This window comes from Rhincodon typus, chromosome 10 (genome assembly GCF_021869965.1).
Source record: "Rhincodon typus isolate 14 chromosome 10, sRhiTyp1.1, whole genome shotgun sequence".
NCBI lineage: Eukaryota > Metazoa > Chordata > Chondrichthyes > Orectolobiformes > Rhincodontidae > Rhincodon > Rhincodon typus.
The window spans coordinates 50844152-50861441 of NC_063341.1; the positions used below are offsets into that span (position 1 = coordinate 50844152).

At 43.0% G+C, this 17290-nt stretch overlaps 1 long non-coding RNA gene across 1 annotated transcript in view; it reads left to right on the top strand.

The window, feature by feature from the left end:
* Positions 1-10941, top strand: part of LOC125484198 — a 104625-nt gene extending 93684 nt beyond the window's left edge. The window contains exon 3 of the long non-coding RNA XR_007263039.1: positions 10842-10941. This is a non-coding gene — a long non-coding RNA (uncharacterized LOC125484198). The remainder of the gene's footprint in view (positions 1-10841) is intronic.
* Positions 10942-17290: the final 6349 nt, after the last annotated feature.

The following is a 17290-nucleotide window of genomic DNA, read 5'->3' on the forward strand; positions in this document are numbered from 1 at the left end:
ACAACACACTGCAGCAACCCGGAATTGCGCAAAGCAGAACAGGAGCATTTGCATGGAGTTTTGAAAAGGGATGGATACCCAAAAAGCACAATCCACCATCACCTCCATGACAGACCACAACAAGAAGACACCGCATGGTCAGACACACTAGTCACCCTACTGCACATCAGGGACATATCAGAGATGACCACAAGATTACTTAGACCCCTAGGTATCAGGGTAGCCCACAAACCAATGACCATACTGCAATAGCTACTGACGAACATAAAAGGACCCCTTGCCCACAACCAATAAAACCTATGTAATATACAAAATACCATGCAAGGACTGTGAGAAACATGACATAGGCCAAACTGGAAGAAAACTGGCAATAAGGATACACAAACGCCAACTAGCCACCAAGAGACACAACCAATTCTCATTTTTCTCAATACACACGGACAAAGAAGGACACAAATTCAACTGGGGCAACACATCCATAAGCCAAACGGAGACATGCCAGAGAATTCCTGGAGGCCTGGCATTCCAACTGGACCTCTGTCAACAAAAACAATGAACTAGACCCAACGTACAAGCCACTGAAAAAGAGAATCGTAAGTAATACCAACCGCCCCAGCAAACGGAGGCATATAAATAACAAGCGGGAGAGAACACCAATGCTTCACCGCAGGCGCACTGATGATGTTACCTAGTAGGGTGATGAAATGTCTGCAACCAAACACACCAGCTTGGTGAGCAAGTCTGCAATCTCATCCATGATCCAAGCTACAAATCTTCTCAAAAACTTTAGTCTACCACATTGTTGTGGGTCTGGAGTAAGGATGGCAGTTTCCTTCCCTAAAGGACATTAGAAACCAGATAGGTTTTTCTGACTATTGACAATGGATTCAGGGTCATCATTAGACTCTTAATTCCTGTTTCTTTTCTCTGTTTTGCTTTCCACTTTCTGTTTTTAGTTAGTGTCTGCCTCAGAGAACACAAACTTGGCCACCATGGATACCATGATGAGAACATCTGAGTTAACACTTCAGGTTGATGATCTTTCATCAGAAAGTTTAATATCCAAGTCCAATATTCCAAAGCTTGAGGACAAAGTCCAAGATTGATAGTCCAGTAGAACACTAAGGAAGTGCTGCACAGTTGGAGGAGTCTTTTGATGAATAGTTTGGATAAAGAGACATTTTGAACTCAAAACTTTAACTCTGTTTTTTTCTCCATAGATGCTACCGGACCTGCTGAGTTTCTCCAGCTCCTTCTATACTTTGCCTTCATTTTGCTGAAAGGTCATTGATCTGAAGTGTCAGCTCTGCTTTTTTCTTCACAGATCTCACTGAATACTTCTCTTTTTATTACCCATCATATTTAGATAGGCTGGGCTGACAATTCACGTTTGTGTGTCAACCATTTGGTAGCAGTCTCACCTCTGAGACAAAAGATTGAACATTCAGATCAAACTCCAAGATTTCAATAAACAAGTCAAGATTGGCAGTCTGGTTAATTTCTGGGGAAGAGGTACGATCCTGGAGCTATCCTCTTTGATGCGATATTGACCCGAGGTTTGTTTATCCTCTTGAATGGATGTAAAAGATCCTATTGCACTATTTTGAAGAAGAAAATGGAAGATATTCCCTGTGTCCTGTTCCTTGTCACTCAATTAAGGCATGATCTCTATGGTTTGAAATTTGGCCTGCTAAGTCCCATGAAGAGTCACAACACAAACCTATTCACAGATTGGTGAGGATGAGGTCAATTATGGTTTTGCCTTGTGTTAGTTATCTCACTACCTGCAGTAGACCTATTCCAGCAGGATTGACCTTTAAGACTTGACCAGTTTGGTCAGTAGGGCGCTGCTGAGGCACTCTTGTTGATGGACATTGAAGACCCTATGCAGAGTACATTCAGTATCCTTGCTGTCCTGAATGCTTCCTCAAGTGGTGTTCAACTTGGAGGAGTACTGATTCATCAGTCGAGACAGGGGATGGTGCTGTTCTATGTCATCACACTCCTGTGCTGCAGTGAGATCTCAATTATGTATTGGAGACACGTAAGTGTGCTCGGGACATTCCACTAGCAGTACTGCTTTGGCATTCCCTGGACTCAGTGGGAGGACCTGAAACAAATATTTGTGATCTTCGTGAAGCAAACTTTACAAGCACTCAGGCAAAACTTGGCAAAATCATGATTATGATGAACTGTCTCCTGATCAATATTCTGGGAGGGGCCAAAGAGAAAGTTACAAAGACAAGCTGTAGCTTTCCTTTGAAGATTGGCAACATCGACAATAATCACAAGGAGGTGTTTGCCACCAATCATTCACAATTGACAATTTGTCCATCAGACTGCATCATGGTTTAAATTCAAATGCCTCCGTTACATGCAGAGCCCTGTCCTTTGTAGCCAAAAGGAATATGTCCACCCATTTCACCATTTTCAATGAGGAAAGGACAGAGATAATGTATATATTATATTTAATCAATAAACCAAGGGCAACAGTTAAAGTTCTTGCTGTGTCTCCTTGCTAATCATGGTGCAACTAATCAGCGCACTGTTATGCTGTATGAGTTGATAGTTAATTTCTAAAATTAACTTTCTTTCAGGCCTGATGAGTGCAAATCAAAAATATTCAACTTTATGTCTCTTTTTAGCAATGTTTCGGTGATTTATATATTTGTAACCTGTGTTCTCTTCACATGTCTGTCCAATTTAGCTTCTTATTTTTAAGTAATATTCAAATATTAAGCATATCATTCAAGTAATAGTGTATCACCTTATTTTTCTCAACAAATTTTAATGCCTAACTATGTTGAAATTCAATTATCAATGCTATGCCCATTCTGCAACTTTACTAATGTCTTTAACTTGCTGCAGTCCCCCTTAGGTATCATCCTAATTTAGAATTGTATTTTTGATTATGAAGTCTTAAGTTGTTAGAAAGTGTTGTGAATAGCAGTGGTCCAAGGACTGATCATGTGGAACCCACATCCCAAAATCTGCCACTTTAGTTTGTGCCTACTCTCTGCTTTCTATCTACCAACTATGTATAACCACTCACTTCACATGCTTTGTGCCTACTCTCTGCTTTCTATCTACCAACTATGTATAACCACTCACTTCACATGCTTTGATCTTATACAATAATTTATTATGTGTTACTGTATCAAAGACTTCTGGAAGTTACAAACAATAAACAAAGTAACTACTTATTCTGTGGAATTAGAATCAATCCGGCATGAAGGAAATGTGTGTAATTCTTGATAGCTCAAGTGATCAAATGGGAAAAATTAGATGGAATGAGGAAGACGCAGGAAAATGGACATGAGGAATGTCAGTTCAGCTATAATCATATTGAATAGTGGAGCAGACTTGAGGGACAGAATGGCTTACTCCTGGTCCTATTTCTTATGCCCTTTAGGTCTTAAGTACAGAGCTATTCCCTATCTTTCTAATTGCCAATATTTGGATGACTATTATTTTCCTTCTATTCAGTTTATCTACAAAGGATGGTAAAACTAAATTTGGGATTCTTGAAATCTATTCTACTCCCTCCAGTTTCCTGTACCAGTAAACTTACGAGTAAACCATATCACTTATTTTAAGATTCATGTCCTATACTTAGATAAATTTAAGAGCAGAATGTTTCTCAAGTTTTTTAAGACAGTGGTATTTAAGAGGGACATCCGAATCTATTAACAATCATAGTTTATTACTGCATGTGACTAACTGTTTTGTAGGAAGGGGGCATGAACCTGTTTAATATGAGTTTAGAATCAGCACTGTGAGAGTCTTGCACAATCTTATGTGTACCAGTTTTGTTAAAGTGCATAACATTTAAGTTGTGCCTGCGATTTACAAGACAATCAGTTGAAAAACTTCAGTTATTCATGCAGATTGGAAATGAACTATTGTACGATTATATTTTATTAGGTTAAGTCCTTTTGCAGGGTTTTGAAGTAATTGACAGAATTTTAACATCTGTTGCTTGGCTGTTTTGGACACGAATGGGGAGAGGGGCCTGTTACATGAGCGGAATTTCCAAGTTGGTCAAGAAGCATGCTTCAGTCTGTTTACTTCCTGGTCCTACTGAGATAGGATGGAGGACAAGTAACTAAACCCTGCCAGGAGGCTGATTGACATTTTAAATGCTCAGATTTAACTTGTTTGGTCCATTTAACTGGGAAAAATGGCAGCCACAGCGAATCAAGGCAGTCTCATAGACATGCCTTCATGTAACTCCAGTGGACCAGGAGGCGGAAGATCTGTTCTTCTCAGCCACTTAAACAGTGCTGGGATTCGATCTCCCTTTCAAAGCCTGCCCCATAGCTGCCTCCACCCCTGCCAATAGGGGATTAGTCCTGGTCTCCAGATATTCCTGCCTGGCCTGGAAGCCAAGTTCAGTTAACCTGACTGATTTACAGGTAAGGCACCCATCTGGGCCAAAAATTAGGGTCTTGGAGTTATACCTTTACAGAATGTAGGGAAACCAAAACTTCTCAGTTTCTCATATGCACCCTTTGCCCTCCTACCTATTCTGTGTTTTGGCACCACTGCCAATGAAAAGCTCCCAAAGCTTTTTTGGACCAAATTTTTTGACGTAACAGTCTCGCAGTTCTCTATATTGTACCAGGCAGAAGTAGCTCCAATTGGAGTAGTTTTGCCAAGATGTGTACATCAGCCAATCGTCTTCTTTAAGAAGCAAACCTTTGGACTATCGAACTCTCTCTGGACACATATCTATATCTTACCTATGCGCAGACAAAAAAATTGCAGATTTACAAACAATGAAATAAAATTAGAGAAAGAAAGTCATTCTATGTTCCAAAGAAGAGGCTTCATGCAGATACTGTCAGAAGTGCTTAATATAAGAGCATAACAGAAGAAGGAGTAGGTCATTCAGCCCCTTTGAGCCTGCTTCATGATTCAACAAGATCATGGCTGATCTGAATTTCAGTTCAACTCCATTTTCTTGCCTGTTTTCCCTAACCCCTGACTCCCCCATAAGATATTCAATTAAACTTCGAATATATTCAATAACTCAGCTTTCACAGCTCTGTGGGATAGAGAATTCAAAGATCCTGATCTTCTGAGAGAAGAAATTCGCACTCACCTCTGTCTAAAATTAGAGATCCCTTATTTTGAAACTGTGCCCCCTAGCACTGGAGTCCATCACAAAGGAAAACATCTTTCAACATCTACCTTGTCAAGATCCCTCAGATTCTTACATCTTTTAACAAGATCACCTCTCATTCTTCTGAACCCTGATGAATATATGCCCAGCCTGCACAAGAACCAACCTTTCCTCAAACGAGTTCATAGCAGTAATCGACCTGGTGGACACCACCAAGTTCCCCTCCAAGCCATTCACCATCCTGACTTGGAAATATATTGCCGTTCCTTCAGTATCATTGTGTCAAAATCCTGGAATTCTTCCCAAGCTGCATTGTGGGTCTGTCTATAGCACATGGACTGCAGTGGCTCAAGAAAACAGCTCATTACCACTTTCTCAAGGGCAACTAGGGACAGGAAATAGCTGCCGGCCAACCAGCGATGGCCACATCCCATGAGTGAACAAAAAGTACATTCACTGAACTGTTTCCAATGTGAGTCATTTCCTCCTTAATTAAGGTGCCCTATACAGTTGTAAATAGATAGAATCTACTTTTCTGTTCATCCCCCTGGCAAAAAATGCCAACATTCCTTTTGCCTTCCTAATGCTTAGATTCCCTGAATGCTAACTTTCAGTGTCTAGGGACTCCCAGACCCCGCTCTGCCACAGAATTTTGTGGTGTCTCTGTCTCTCTCCATTTTAGCAGTATTTTGCTTTTCTGTTCTACCTACCAAAGTGAATAACCTCACATTTTCCCACATTTATTTCAGTTGCCAAATTTTTGTTTGCTAACCTACCGTACATGCATTCCTTTGCAGACTCTTTGTATCCTCTTTGCAATTGATTTGCCACTTTGTCTCATCAGCAAATTTGGCTGTGATACATTCAGTTTCTTTATTAAAGTAATTGATATGGATTGTAAATAATTGAAGGTGTAGCTGGTGACAGTCTGCCAACCTGAAAATGACCCGTTCTTCCAGACTCTACTTCCTGTTAAGTTAGTCAGTCCTCTATCTCCGCAAATATGTGACCACAAAAACCATGAGCTCTTATTTGTACAGTAAACTTTTATTGGTATTTTACTGAATGCCTTCAGAAATCCAAATAAACTATGTATGGAATCTTACAGGAGCCTGAACGATGAGGAGAATGATGAAATTTGTGGCACAATTGCATGAGAAATCTGGCAAGGCTGATCTCAACGTCAGGGGCAACTTGCTGCTGCTTCTTTGCATTTGCCGAGCAGCAAGACCAGTTTTTCACCAGGCAGCAGCGAATTGCCAATTAAGGAGGATTATTGCTTGTTGCATGCTTTGCTAATGACACAACTCACCTCATTAATCTTCAGCTTTCTGTCCTACCACCTGCCACAAGCAAGCTAAACACTGAGAATTCTCAACATGGGAGTCAGAGAGGGTGCCTGGTGATTTCAGGTTGCTGTTGGCTGTGAAGAACCTCCATGTTGGTCACCACACAACAGCATCTCAGGCTACGATCCATGGGCACAAGACACATGCACCCCTCATTCACAGACACTGTCATTGACATCCGCCATTTGCTACTCGGCTCAAGATCCTCGTGGCGTCTCCCCGATCCACTCACAGGACACGACTAAAGCACAGGGCTGCAATGATAGAGCGTATTGACAGCTAGTTTTGAAATGCTGCTGAAGAACACTTCACCCACAGGGTCAGACCCACAGCTCACACCATGGTCCTGGCTGCATCTCAGAGGGGGGGGGCTTCACATAGCAGGAAGGATGCCCTAGAACACATTCATGGGTGCTGGGGGTGAGGAGAGATGACAGTTTTGCAGTGGGGAAACTGTATTGTAAGGTGTTGGACACTGTAAAGCATGGACAGAAACAGGGTAATGCAGAAGAGGGTTTTATCCAAGATGAGGAGCACCCTGGCTTTGGGTGGGAGTGTCAGTGCATGACCACACCTGGCATGGTCAGCTCATATAACAGGGGACTGTGGTGATGGAGAGGGGTAAGGTGGGCATGTGCAGGCTCATGAGTTGGATTGGGTGGGGGTCTGGATAGGTGAGAAGTCTTTGGGGTTCATAGAATGGGCTATGGGGAAGGGAGTCCAGATGTTTGGGGCCTCACCAACAAGTGTGAGATCATAGAGTCATAGAATCATACAGCTTAAAAACAGGCTCTTAGGGCCACTATGTCTATGCTGACCAACAACCACCAAACTGCACTAAGCCCATTTACCTGCATTTGGTCCATAGCATACTGTGCTCCAGTATTTTAAATGCTAATCCAGATGCTTCTTAAATGTTGTGAGATTATCTGCCTCAGGCAGCGCATTCCATATTTCTACCACCTTTTGGGTGAATTCTTCTTTTCTCAGATCTCATCTAAACCACTTACAAGGATCTGTTCTGGGTCCTCTCCTATTTGTGATTTTTGTAAATGATTTGGATGAAGGAGTGGAAGGGTGGATTAACAAGTTCGCAGACGATACGAAGGTGGGTCGCGTTGTGGACAGTGCAGACGGCTGTTCTAGGTTACAGAGAGACACTGATAGGATGCAGAGCTGGGCTGAGAAGTGGCAGATGGAGTTTAACCCTGAAAAGTGTGAGGTGATTCATTTTGGAAGGACAAACTTGAAAGCAGAATACAGGGTTAACGGAAAGATTCTTGGCAGTGTGGAGGAGCACAGGGATCTTGGGGTTCATGTCCACAGTTCCCTGAAAGCTGCCACCCAGGTGGATAGAGTTGTTAAGAAGGCGTATGGTGTGTTAGCTTTCATTAATAGAGGGATCGAGTTCAAGAGCCGTGAAGTTATGCTCCAGCTACACAAAAGCCTAGTTCGGCCACATCTGGAGTATTGTGTCCAGTTCTGGTCACCTCATTACAGGAAAGATGTGGAAGCATTGGAAAAGGTGCAGAGGAGATTCACCAGGATGTTGCCTGGAATGGAGGGAAGGTCTTACGAGGAAAGGTTGAGAGAGCTAGGGCTTTTTTCTTTAGAACAACGAAGGATGAGAGGAGACTTGATAGAGGTGTACAAAATGATCAGAGGTATAGATAGAGTGGACAGCCAGGGACTTTTTTCTAGGGTGGAGGTAGCTATTACGAGGGGGCATAGTTTTAAAGTGAGTGGAGGTAGATATAGGGGAGACATCAGAGGTTCTTTACTCAGAGGGTGGTCGGGGTGTGGAATGCATTGCCGGAGACGATAGTGGAGTCGGCCTCGTTAGAGTCATTTAAGCAGCTATTAGATAGGCATATGGATGATAGTATAAGGTAGGGGTGAAGGTTAGATAGACCTTAGGATTAGGATAAAAGTTCGGCACAACATTGTGGGCCAAAGGCCCTGTACTGTGCTGTACTGTTCTATGTTCATCTTAAACTTGTGACCTCTGATCTTTTACACATCTGCAGTGGGGAAAAGATTCTCTGTCTATGCCGGTCATAATTTTGTATACTTCAATCAGATCCCCCCTCAGCCTCTTCTGCTCCAAAGGACACAAACCCAGCCTCTTCTTGGTGAATCTCCTCTGCACGCGCTCCATGCAGTCAAGTCCTTCCAGTAGTATAGTACCAGAACTGCACACAGTACTCCACCTGTGGCCTACCAATGTTTTATCAAGTTGTAACAAGACTTGCTTGCTCCTGTATTCTGTGCCTTGGCTAATGAAGGCAAGCATCCCATTTGCCTTCTTCACCACCCTGCCTGCCTGTGCTGACACCTTCAGGGATCTATGGACTTGTACACCAAGGTCTCTTTGTTCCTCAGTACTCCCTAGGGACCTACCATTCATTGTGTATATTCTTCCCTTATTGGACCTTTCAAAGTGCATCACCTTGCACATATCGAGATTAAATACCATCTGCCATTCCTCTGCTCAATTTACCAGCTGATCAATATCAGGTTGTAGCCTGAGAACCTCCTCCTCACTATCAACAACATTACCAACTTTTGTGTCATCTGCAAACTTACTAATTATACCTTCTTCACATCCAAGTCATTAATATTCATTAAAAAAAACAACACGGGTCCCAGCACCGATCCCTGTGATACACCATTGGTCACAGGATGTGCGCATGTTACTAGAGAATGCTGGACCTGCCTTTCCATGGCATGTGCCAACCTACCAAGGGTCTTCACAACATGAACTCCTGCAGCTTCTGGGCACTGAGGGTCATTGTCTCACAAACCTGTCTGCCGCTCCTGTTCCTCCCAGTGCATATGGATGAAGTCCCTGATTGCCAACTCTTCTGCCTGGCGCTGAGCAGGTGCCTGGTCTCCATGTACCAGCAGCCTGGCACATTTCTTCCTCAGCTGACTGTGGAGCTGTTAGAGTAAGGTCTTCACCAGATTGTTTTCTCACACTTCCTAAGCCCGTCATTCACACTGAGGTGTCAGTATCTGACCTGGTTGTGGTGCAGGAGATCGCCTTTCAATACTCCCTCTGAGGCCTTGGTACTATAATCCTCAGAGGTCAAGGAGGTGACTTCTTGTGGAGCAGGCTGTTACTCTGTTTAGGTCTTTGACATCCCACTGGTACCTGCACATCACAAGAGAGAGAGAGAAGGCGTACCGAGCAACGACTAGAAGTGGTTTGCAATGAATGACACTGATGGTGGGTTATTGTCAGAGTTGCAGTGGAGTGGATTTTACTCGGTTGATAGTCCTGGTTTTCTTCGAGGGACTGGATCGTCTCCTTATGTGGGGCTCGATGCCAGGCACCTCATCACCCATTCAGACTCTTTCTGCCCTATAGTGTGCTTTCATTTCCTGGAAATGGAGAAATGGAGGGACTGAGTGAGATGAAAATGGGTGGCATGGGCAGGTAGTCCTGGTGCACAGCGTTGAATGTGGAGTCCCAGGCAGGTGAGTAAGCACTGCAGAGACCGTGCAGATTTAGTGGCCTGGGATGTTAGGGCATGCTGTTGGCAAGAGTGAGTGAGGGAAGATGGCATAGGCATGTTGGTGAAGGTGGCAGAACACAAGCCTTGGTAGGTGATAGTTTCAGTAGCAGAGATAGAGTGAGTGTGAGGTGGCAGAGAGAAGAGTGTGGCATTTAGACTGGTGGATGGAGAAGGCCATTGATCTTCTTGTGCCACTGCTAGCTGTCCCTCCAGACCATCTAAACCGCACTAGTCTGAGTGGCTGCCTCAGACCAAGCTGCCAGAGTCTTTTTCTGAAGAAGAGTCTAGGCCCGAAACGTTAGCCTTCCTGCTCCTCTGATGCTGCTTGGCCTGCTGTGTTCATCCAGCTCTGCACCTTGTTATGCCAGAGTCCGGTGCTGTTTGCTTCCCTGCTGGTCCTCTGGGTAGAGGACACCATCCTCTGGACCATCCCCTCCACCACCTCCATGTCCCTGGCCAAGAATCATGGTGCAATCTTCTCCTTCTCTATCTCCAGCATGAAGGCATCTCAAATATGGTGTGGGACGCAGGGATGCTAATCTTTTGGCAGATATCTGTTGAGTGGCAAGTTGCTTCGAGAATAGCTTGTGTTAAGATGGCAGTCGAATTGGATGTGAAGGATGCTATAGGGGTGGAGTAGGTTGTTGATGAAGTGAAATCGGTAGGACATGACGAGTAATTTCCCATGGTCTCATGGCAAAAAATCTTCCAAAAGAATTCAATGCAACAAGCAATTGGCCAAAAAAAGGTGTAAGAATCAGCCCTATATCTTACTGGTATCTCTTTACCACTACACCAGCTGGCAGTAAAAAAGGCTCAACCAATATTCACTTGTCTCAATGCACACAGACAACGAAGGTCATCAGCTCAACTGGGACAAAGTGACTCTACTGGGTCAAGCGAACAACAGACGTACAAGGGAATTTCTGGAGGCCTGGTTCTCAACACGGGACTCCATTAACAAACACATAGAACTAGACCCGTATACAGATTGCTGCTAAAACAACAGAAGCAGAAATGACCAGACCCACCACACCAGAGGATCATATAAATGCAGAACAAAGCAGAACACCAACGCTTCGATTAGAGGTAGCACTGGTGAAGTTGCCTAGAATGGTAACCACAGAACAACTGGCTTGGTGAGCAAATGAACAACTGAATATGGAATATTTTATATCATGAAGCTTTGAGTAATTTTATTTTGCCTTCAACGTCACAATTTCTTACTTAAGTAAATTTTATGAGCTAATACCGTTGAATGATGTTCCTTATCAGAAGCCCTACTCAACACTTTGTCATCAAATGGATATCTGAAAAATTACCTGTCACCTGTTCAGCATAAAGATACCCCTCTAAAGTGAAATCTAGGGACCATAGCTATTTTGATATACAGAATGCACCCACTTCACTGAGTTTTTGTCAAACTGCAGGGCTACTAGGGCTAAGTGGGCTAGTTCTTTTCCCGACTCATGAAGCAACCATATCCACAAGTAAATAACCTAAAATTGACTGTACTGATCCAGAAGACATGTTTCTCCTTCACTGTTGCCTGTCTTGTATTGCCATTGAACTGAATGGCTCACCAGGCCATTTTGGAGAGCAGTTATGAGCCAACCACATTCACTTGTTTACAGAGTAAGTGGTATGTTCCTACCTTCTTTGTGCAACATGTTATCCTCTCCAATTGCATGGAATGGCTGACCTCTCAGTTGAGGAATACTTTGAATGCTCTGCAAACAATCATTGTTTTTTAACCTCTAGTAAGGCAATGGTTTGTCAAAAGCTTAGTTACCTAATCATGTTAGCAATCTTGAAGCTTGCATACAGGCCACTATTGACAATATTACCTCTTATTTTACTCTATGTGAGTACCTGGAGATGGCAAGCTTTAAAGAACTGCCTGTTTATAAGGACTGTGTGACAAAATGTTTACAGCACTGTACCAGCATTTTATGGCCTCCAGTCTCTGATAAGTAACAAATGTCTTTATTGTAATATACATGACTAATAACAAGCAATGCAACACCCTCAAAGCACAGATTTCCAACCTTAATATCTGTCTTTGGGGGTAATGGTGAGCTAACTGCAGATATTCTGCATACCCCTGTCCCTTGAAAATGAAACATTGCCTTTCGATTTGTCTGCAGGTTTGTCAGGAGATTCAAAACATTTGATAGTCGAGTAAGACAAGCAAATGATATGTTTTGTCAGTGGGTGGTGACTCCCATTTACTCCACAGTAAAGCTTCTTGTTTAATTTGCAAATGAAGCTTCGTGCTGCGAATAGAAAAAGCCTCTTTAAGGCCAGCCATTGAATGGAAAGTGGAGTGTTTTTGTATATAACATTCTATGTGGCTGTACAACATTCTCCTTTTAACTGTCTGTGACTGGCTAAGCTCGGAAAAATAGATGCAAAGTCAAGTCATTCACTGCTGTATCTTTTCAGTTTTATGTTTCTGCTTTTTTGAAGGAAAAGCAGAGTGGGAACATTTGTACTTTTATGAACTATGCAAATTGACCAAAGTTTAGATAGTTAGATTATGCCCTTTTGCTTAAAGAATTGCTTTTCAGTATTAAAGCATTTCAGTACTAAATCAAAAGTCACACAAAACCAAGTTATAGTCCAACAGGTTTATTTAAAATCACAAGCTTTCAGAGCGCTAATTCTTTGTCAGGTGAAATGATTTGGTGTCATGTGACTTCTGACTTTTTTCACCCCAGTCCACCACTGGCATCTCTATCGTGGCATTTCAGTGCTGACTTCTTATTTCGGCCAATTCTAGTGGATGCAAATCCAGTATTTCAGAGTCACTACCGATGATTGAGAGCAAGGCACTTTGCATGTGCCAATGGGTTTTGCAGTTTATAAATTATGCCCAACAACTTGCTTTCCTGTAACAATCTGCATGTGTGGAAAGGTATGTCAGGTTCTTTTGTATTTAGGGAAGGGAAACATATCATTGTTTAACAGGAGAGCCACAAAGTGAAAAAGACATGATGGTAGTCTGAAGAAGAGGGTTTTTGAGGATGTGCTTTCTGACGTAATGGGAAGTAATGAGATGGAGGGACTGAAATGCTTTTGCTGTGTGGTTCTGCATTTCACAGGGCATTATATATCTCCACGCAGAATAAAAACTTGGTCAGGAAGTCCACCTAACGAAAAGCCAGCTGCCCTCAGCTATTTTGCATTCAGCGGGTGTTAATTGGCTTAAGGCAGGACTGCTGTCCCCATTTGGGGAAGAAGTGCTGCTTTAGAAAGCTGCTGGCCAATCTGATAGCTCTGTCATCCCACCAGGGTCAGGTATAAGCGGTAGCCACTGCTGGGACTATATCCAGAAGTTGAAGGTTATGGATGCTGTAAGCTTTGTTTAGTTTGTTCATGGGACATGGCTGTTGCTTTCAAAGCCAGTATTTCTTACCCATTTCTAATTGCCTAGAGGGCCATTTAGAGTCATCCACACTGCTGTGGGTCTGGAGTCACATTTAAGCCAGACCAGGTAACGATAGCAGATTTCCTTCCCTAAAGAACAATAGTGAACCACAACAATTGACAGTAGTTACATATTCTCCATTAAGCTAGCTTTTGATTCCAGATTTCTTAATTAAATTGAAATTTCACCATCTGCCATCTTGCACTTTGAATTCATGTCACCAGAATAATAGCTGGGGTTCTGGATTTCTCACCCAATGATACTAGCTCCTGGACTGAAGGTAAATCGAGGGTATCGCTGGGATTTGGCCAACAGACTCCAGCAAGGGAAATGTTTGAGTGATCAGGGCAGGAATTAAAGGAGGATTGACTTTGCAGGATGTCTCTGACAGACAGAGAGGATACCTGAAGTAGATTCCCCGTGGTCACTTGGAGACATAGAGTCATAGAGATGTATATCACTGAAACAGACTCTTGGGTCCAACCCGTCCTTGCCAACCAGATATCCTAAATAAATCAAATCTCATTTGCCAGGATTTGGCGCATATCCCTCTAAACCCTTCCTATTCATATACCCATCAGATGCCTTTTAGTTGTACCAGCCTTCACCGCTTCCTCGCAGCTCATTCCATACATGCACCACCCTCTTGCATGAAAAAGTTGCCCCTTAGGTCCCTTTTACATCTTTCCCTCTCACCTTAAACCTATGCCGTCTAGTTTTGGACTCCCCCACCCCAGGGGAAGACCTTGTCTTTTTACCCTATCCATGCCCCTCATGATCTTATAAACTTTTATAAGGGCAACCCTCAGCCTCTGACGCTCCAGGGAAAGTAGCCCCAGCCTGTTCAGCCTTTCCCAATAGGTCAAACCCTCCAACTCTAGCAATATCCTTGTAAATGTTTTGTGAACCCTTTCAAGTTTCACAACATCCTTCTTATAGCACAGAGACCAGAATTGCACGCGGTATTCCAAAAGTGGCCTAACAATGTCCTGTACAGCTGCAACATGACCTCCCAACTCCTATACTCAATGTACTGACCCATAATAAAGGAAAGCGTACCAAACGCCTTCTTCAATGCCCTATCTACCTGTGACTCCACTTGCCTGACTGCAGCTCACCAATAAGAACTGATGGGCACGCACTCTACCTGGCTCTTCTCGCCACAAGTAAAATAGCAACAGGAGAAGGGTGACACACTTGTTATTGTTAATCTTCTACACAGAAGTCATTTACTTGACGCCTTAAGAGCCTCAAAAGACCCAAGGATGGGCAAGCCATCTGGCACTTCCACTCTTCCCACGAAATTGGACTCACCAGGTCAGGAGTGAGTGAGATGGCAGTGAGCAGGCCGCACATATTTTATGCATTCCCTCACCTTAAAACATACTGATTGGCAGGGGACCATAGCATCCAGTTAGTCATCATTGTTCCAAAGACATACAAGAGAAGGAATTTAAACATAGCAAGGTCACACAAGCAACCATGTAAGGGATAGCCACTTAACCAGATTTAGTGATGTTGCATGAAAAGTTAATTTGGCCATTTCAAATACTGCCATTATATATATTTTTATGTCAACCTGAGTAAGCTGGTCAGGGTTAGATGGAAGAGTCTTGGTTTAACAATTCATCCAAGCAATAGCATCTCCAAAAGAAAACCCAATTCACTCTGCAATTAAGTATCTGTCCAGTTTGTGTTTGAGCCTAAGGGTAGAATTCAGTGTAGGTAATGGACATCTTACCCACCAGCTGAAAAGCTGATCAGAGCCCTTTGTCATCTCCTTTTCAGAAGATTTGCTTCTTTAAGTGTCAGTCAGGCATTTGGCTGGGCAGCAGTGGGCCATCTCCTGGATAAAGGACACCAGAGGTGATAGTCCCATCTGTCGAGAACTGCTGGTTTATTAGATGCCAGCATCTCTTCACTGCTTGGGATTGCCAAGAAACCTGGGCCACAACTGTGTCAGGATGGTGGCTGCCAGTGCACTCCCCTTCTCTTCCTGATGACAGATCCCTTGGATCCTTTGATCAGGCACTGTGTCCTTCGAATGAGGGACCTTCCCCTGGAGATTAAATCCATAACTGTCTGGCTCAAAGCCAAGGCTACCAGCAAGACAAGCCTAAGATGGACTTTTAAGCAAGCATTAGAAGAGAAGGCAGGAAATGTTTATACCTTAGGAGAGTTGCGAGGATATGGAAATTGGTGGTCAGAGTTAGTATGTCAATGTTACAGTGTTGATTAAGCACAAAGAACTGAACATATGGGTAAATATATTTTGTGTCATTTTCTCATGGGGGTGAAGGGCTGATATGGACTTAGTAGAATGGGTTTTGATGGCGTGACATATATACTATATATACCTTATATTTTAATACATATGTGATTAATTTTCATTAGGGCAGAATACTAGGGGCTGTTAACCTCAGTATGGATCATTTACCTACAGTAGGGGAAAGGTGGCAAGAGTGACTTGGAGGAAAATGAGTACAAACTATTAAATAAAGAATTTTGGTTTTGATTTCTTTGCACATGGAGGACATTTTATGGAGTCTCAATCTCTAAGCCTCTATATTCTGTGGCAGTTTTTAGAAGAGCTGCGGAAGAACATTTAGTTTTCTACACTAGTTTGGAGCAATATCAGCAAATAAGGTCATCTAATATATTCACTCCACAAAAGGCCTGCCGAGTGAAGATCAGTTTAGCGATCTGAGAAATTTATAAATGTGCATTGTTTCCAGAAATCATCCCAATAGCAAGAGTTAAGCAAGATGGCAGCAGAATAGGACAGTCCTGTTGGAGCTCCTCTGCTCTGCCTGTTCTTTTTCCTTTCTTTCTCTCTTCTTTTTCTCTCTTCTTCTGTTACCTCATCATCGGACCTGGCAGCAAGTCCAGAGCAGCGAGCCCTGCAGCAGCGCGTAGGCTGTGAACCCCAGAGCAACAGGGCAGCACATGGGGAAGCAGCCCCAGAGCATTGCACAGGCAGCGAGTCGTGAGGGCTGGCGGTGTGCGCGGGAGCAGGCAGCCCGAGGCGAGCAGGAGAAGGCAGCACAAGAATGACGGTGGGGTCAAGTCCCCAGAGCAATGGCGGAGTGGGTGCCAAATCCAAGTGTGATGTAGGGGCCAAAGTACAAATCCCGGTACAGCGCGACTTACCTTGCTGCTGAGTGCTGGTGAGGAGCGGATTGGAGGCTGGAGCGATGCGGGACAATTGCTGGACTTGGGCCTGGGGCCACATGCTGAGTTGCTGTTATCAGATTGTAATTTAAAACCTCTTCAGTATGTGGTAACTATCTCTGTAAGTAATGCTTATGCTTTGCTTTAATCCTTTTTGTATAAGAACACTTTTTTTTACTCTATAAGATTTGTACATAGGTGCTTGTACCTAAGATGGCACCATTAGAAGGCAGCCATTGTAAGAACTTTTCACTGTACACATATACCTCTGTATTGTACTATAAGTGACAATAAAAGATATTCTATTCTAATCTATTCAAAGAAATCTTGAAATAAGGGCATTAATTTCCATACAAGTTACCTTCCCTAATCTGGTCTATACTGTTGAAATACTGGAGAGGTGAAATGCAGTGTAACAGATTGAAGGTACCAGAATATTCACTCATTTTGCTTGAGTTGCTTTAATTTTTGACTTTGCCAAATCAGAAACAGCAAAGTCGACAAGTGGGATTCTCTAGACCATCCATGGTGCCATCTCATGGCCTTCTTCATTATCATAAACAGAATAGACATGGTGATTCAAATAAAAACAAAACTGAAGATGTTGGCAAAGTCTTTATGTTTAGACAAAAGGTAGACAACTTTGAAAAGAAGGAAAACCAAGGATTGGTGATACTTGGCAACTAGGGACAGGCAA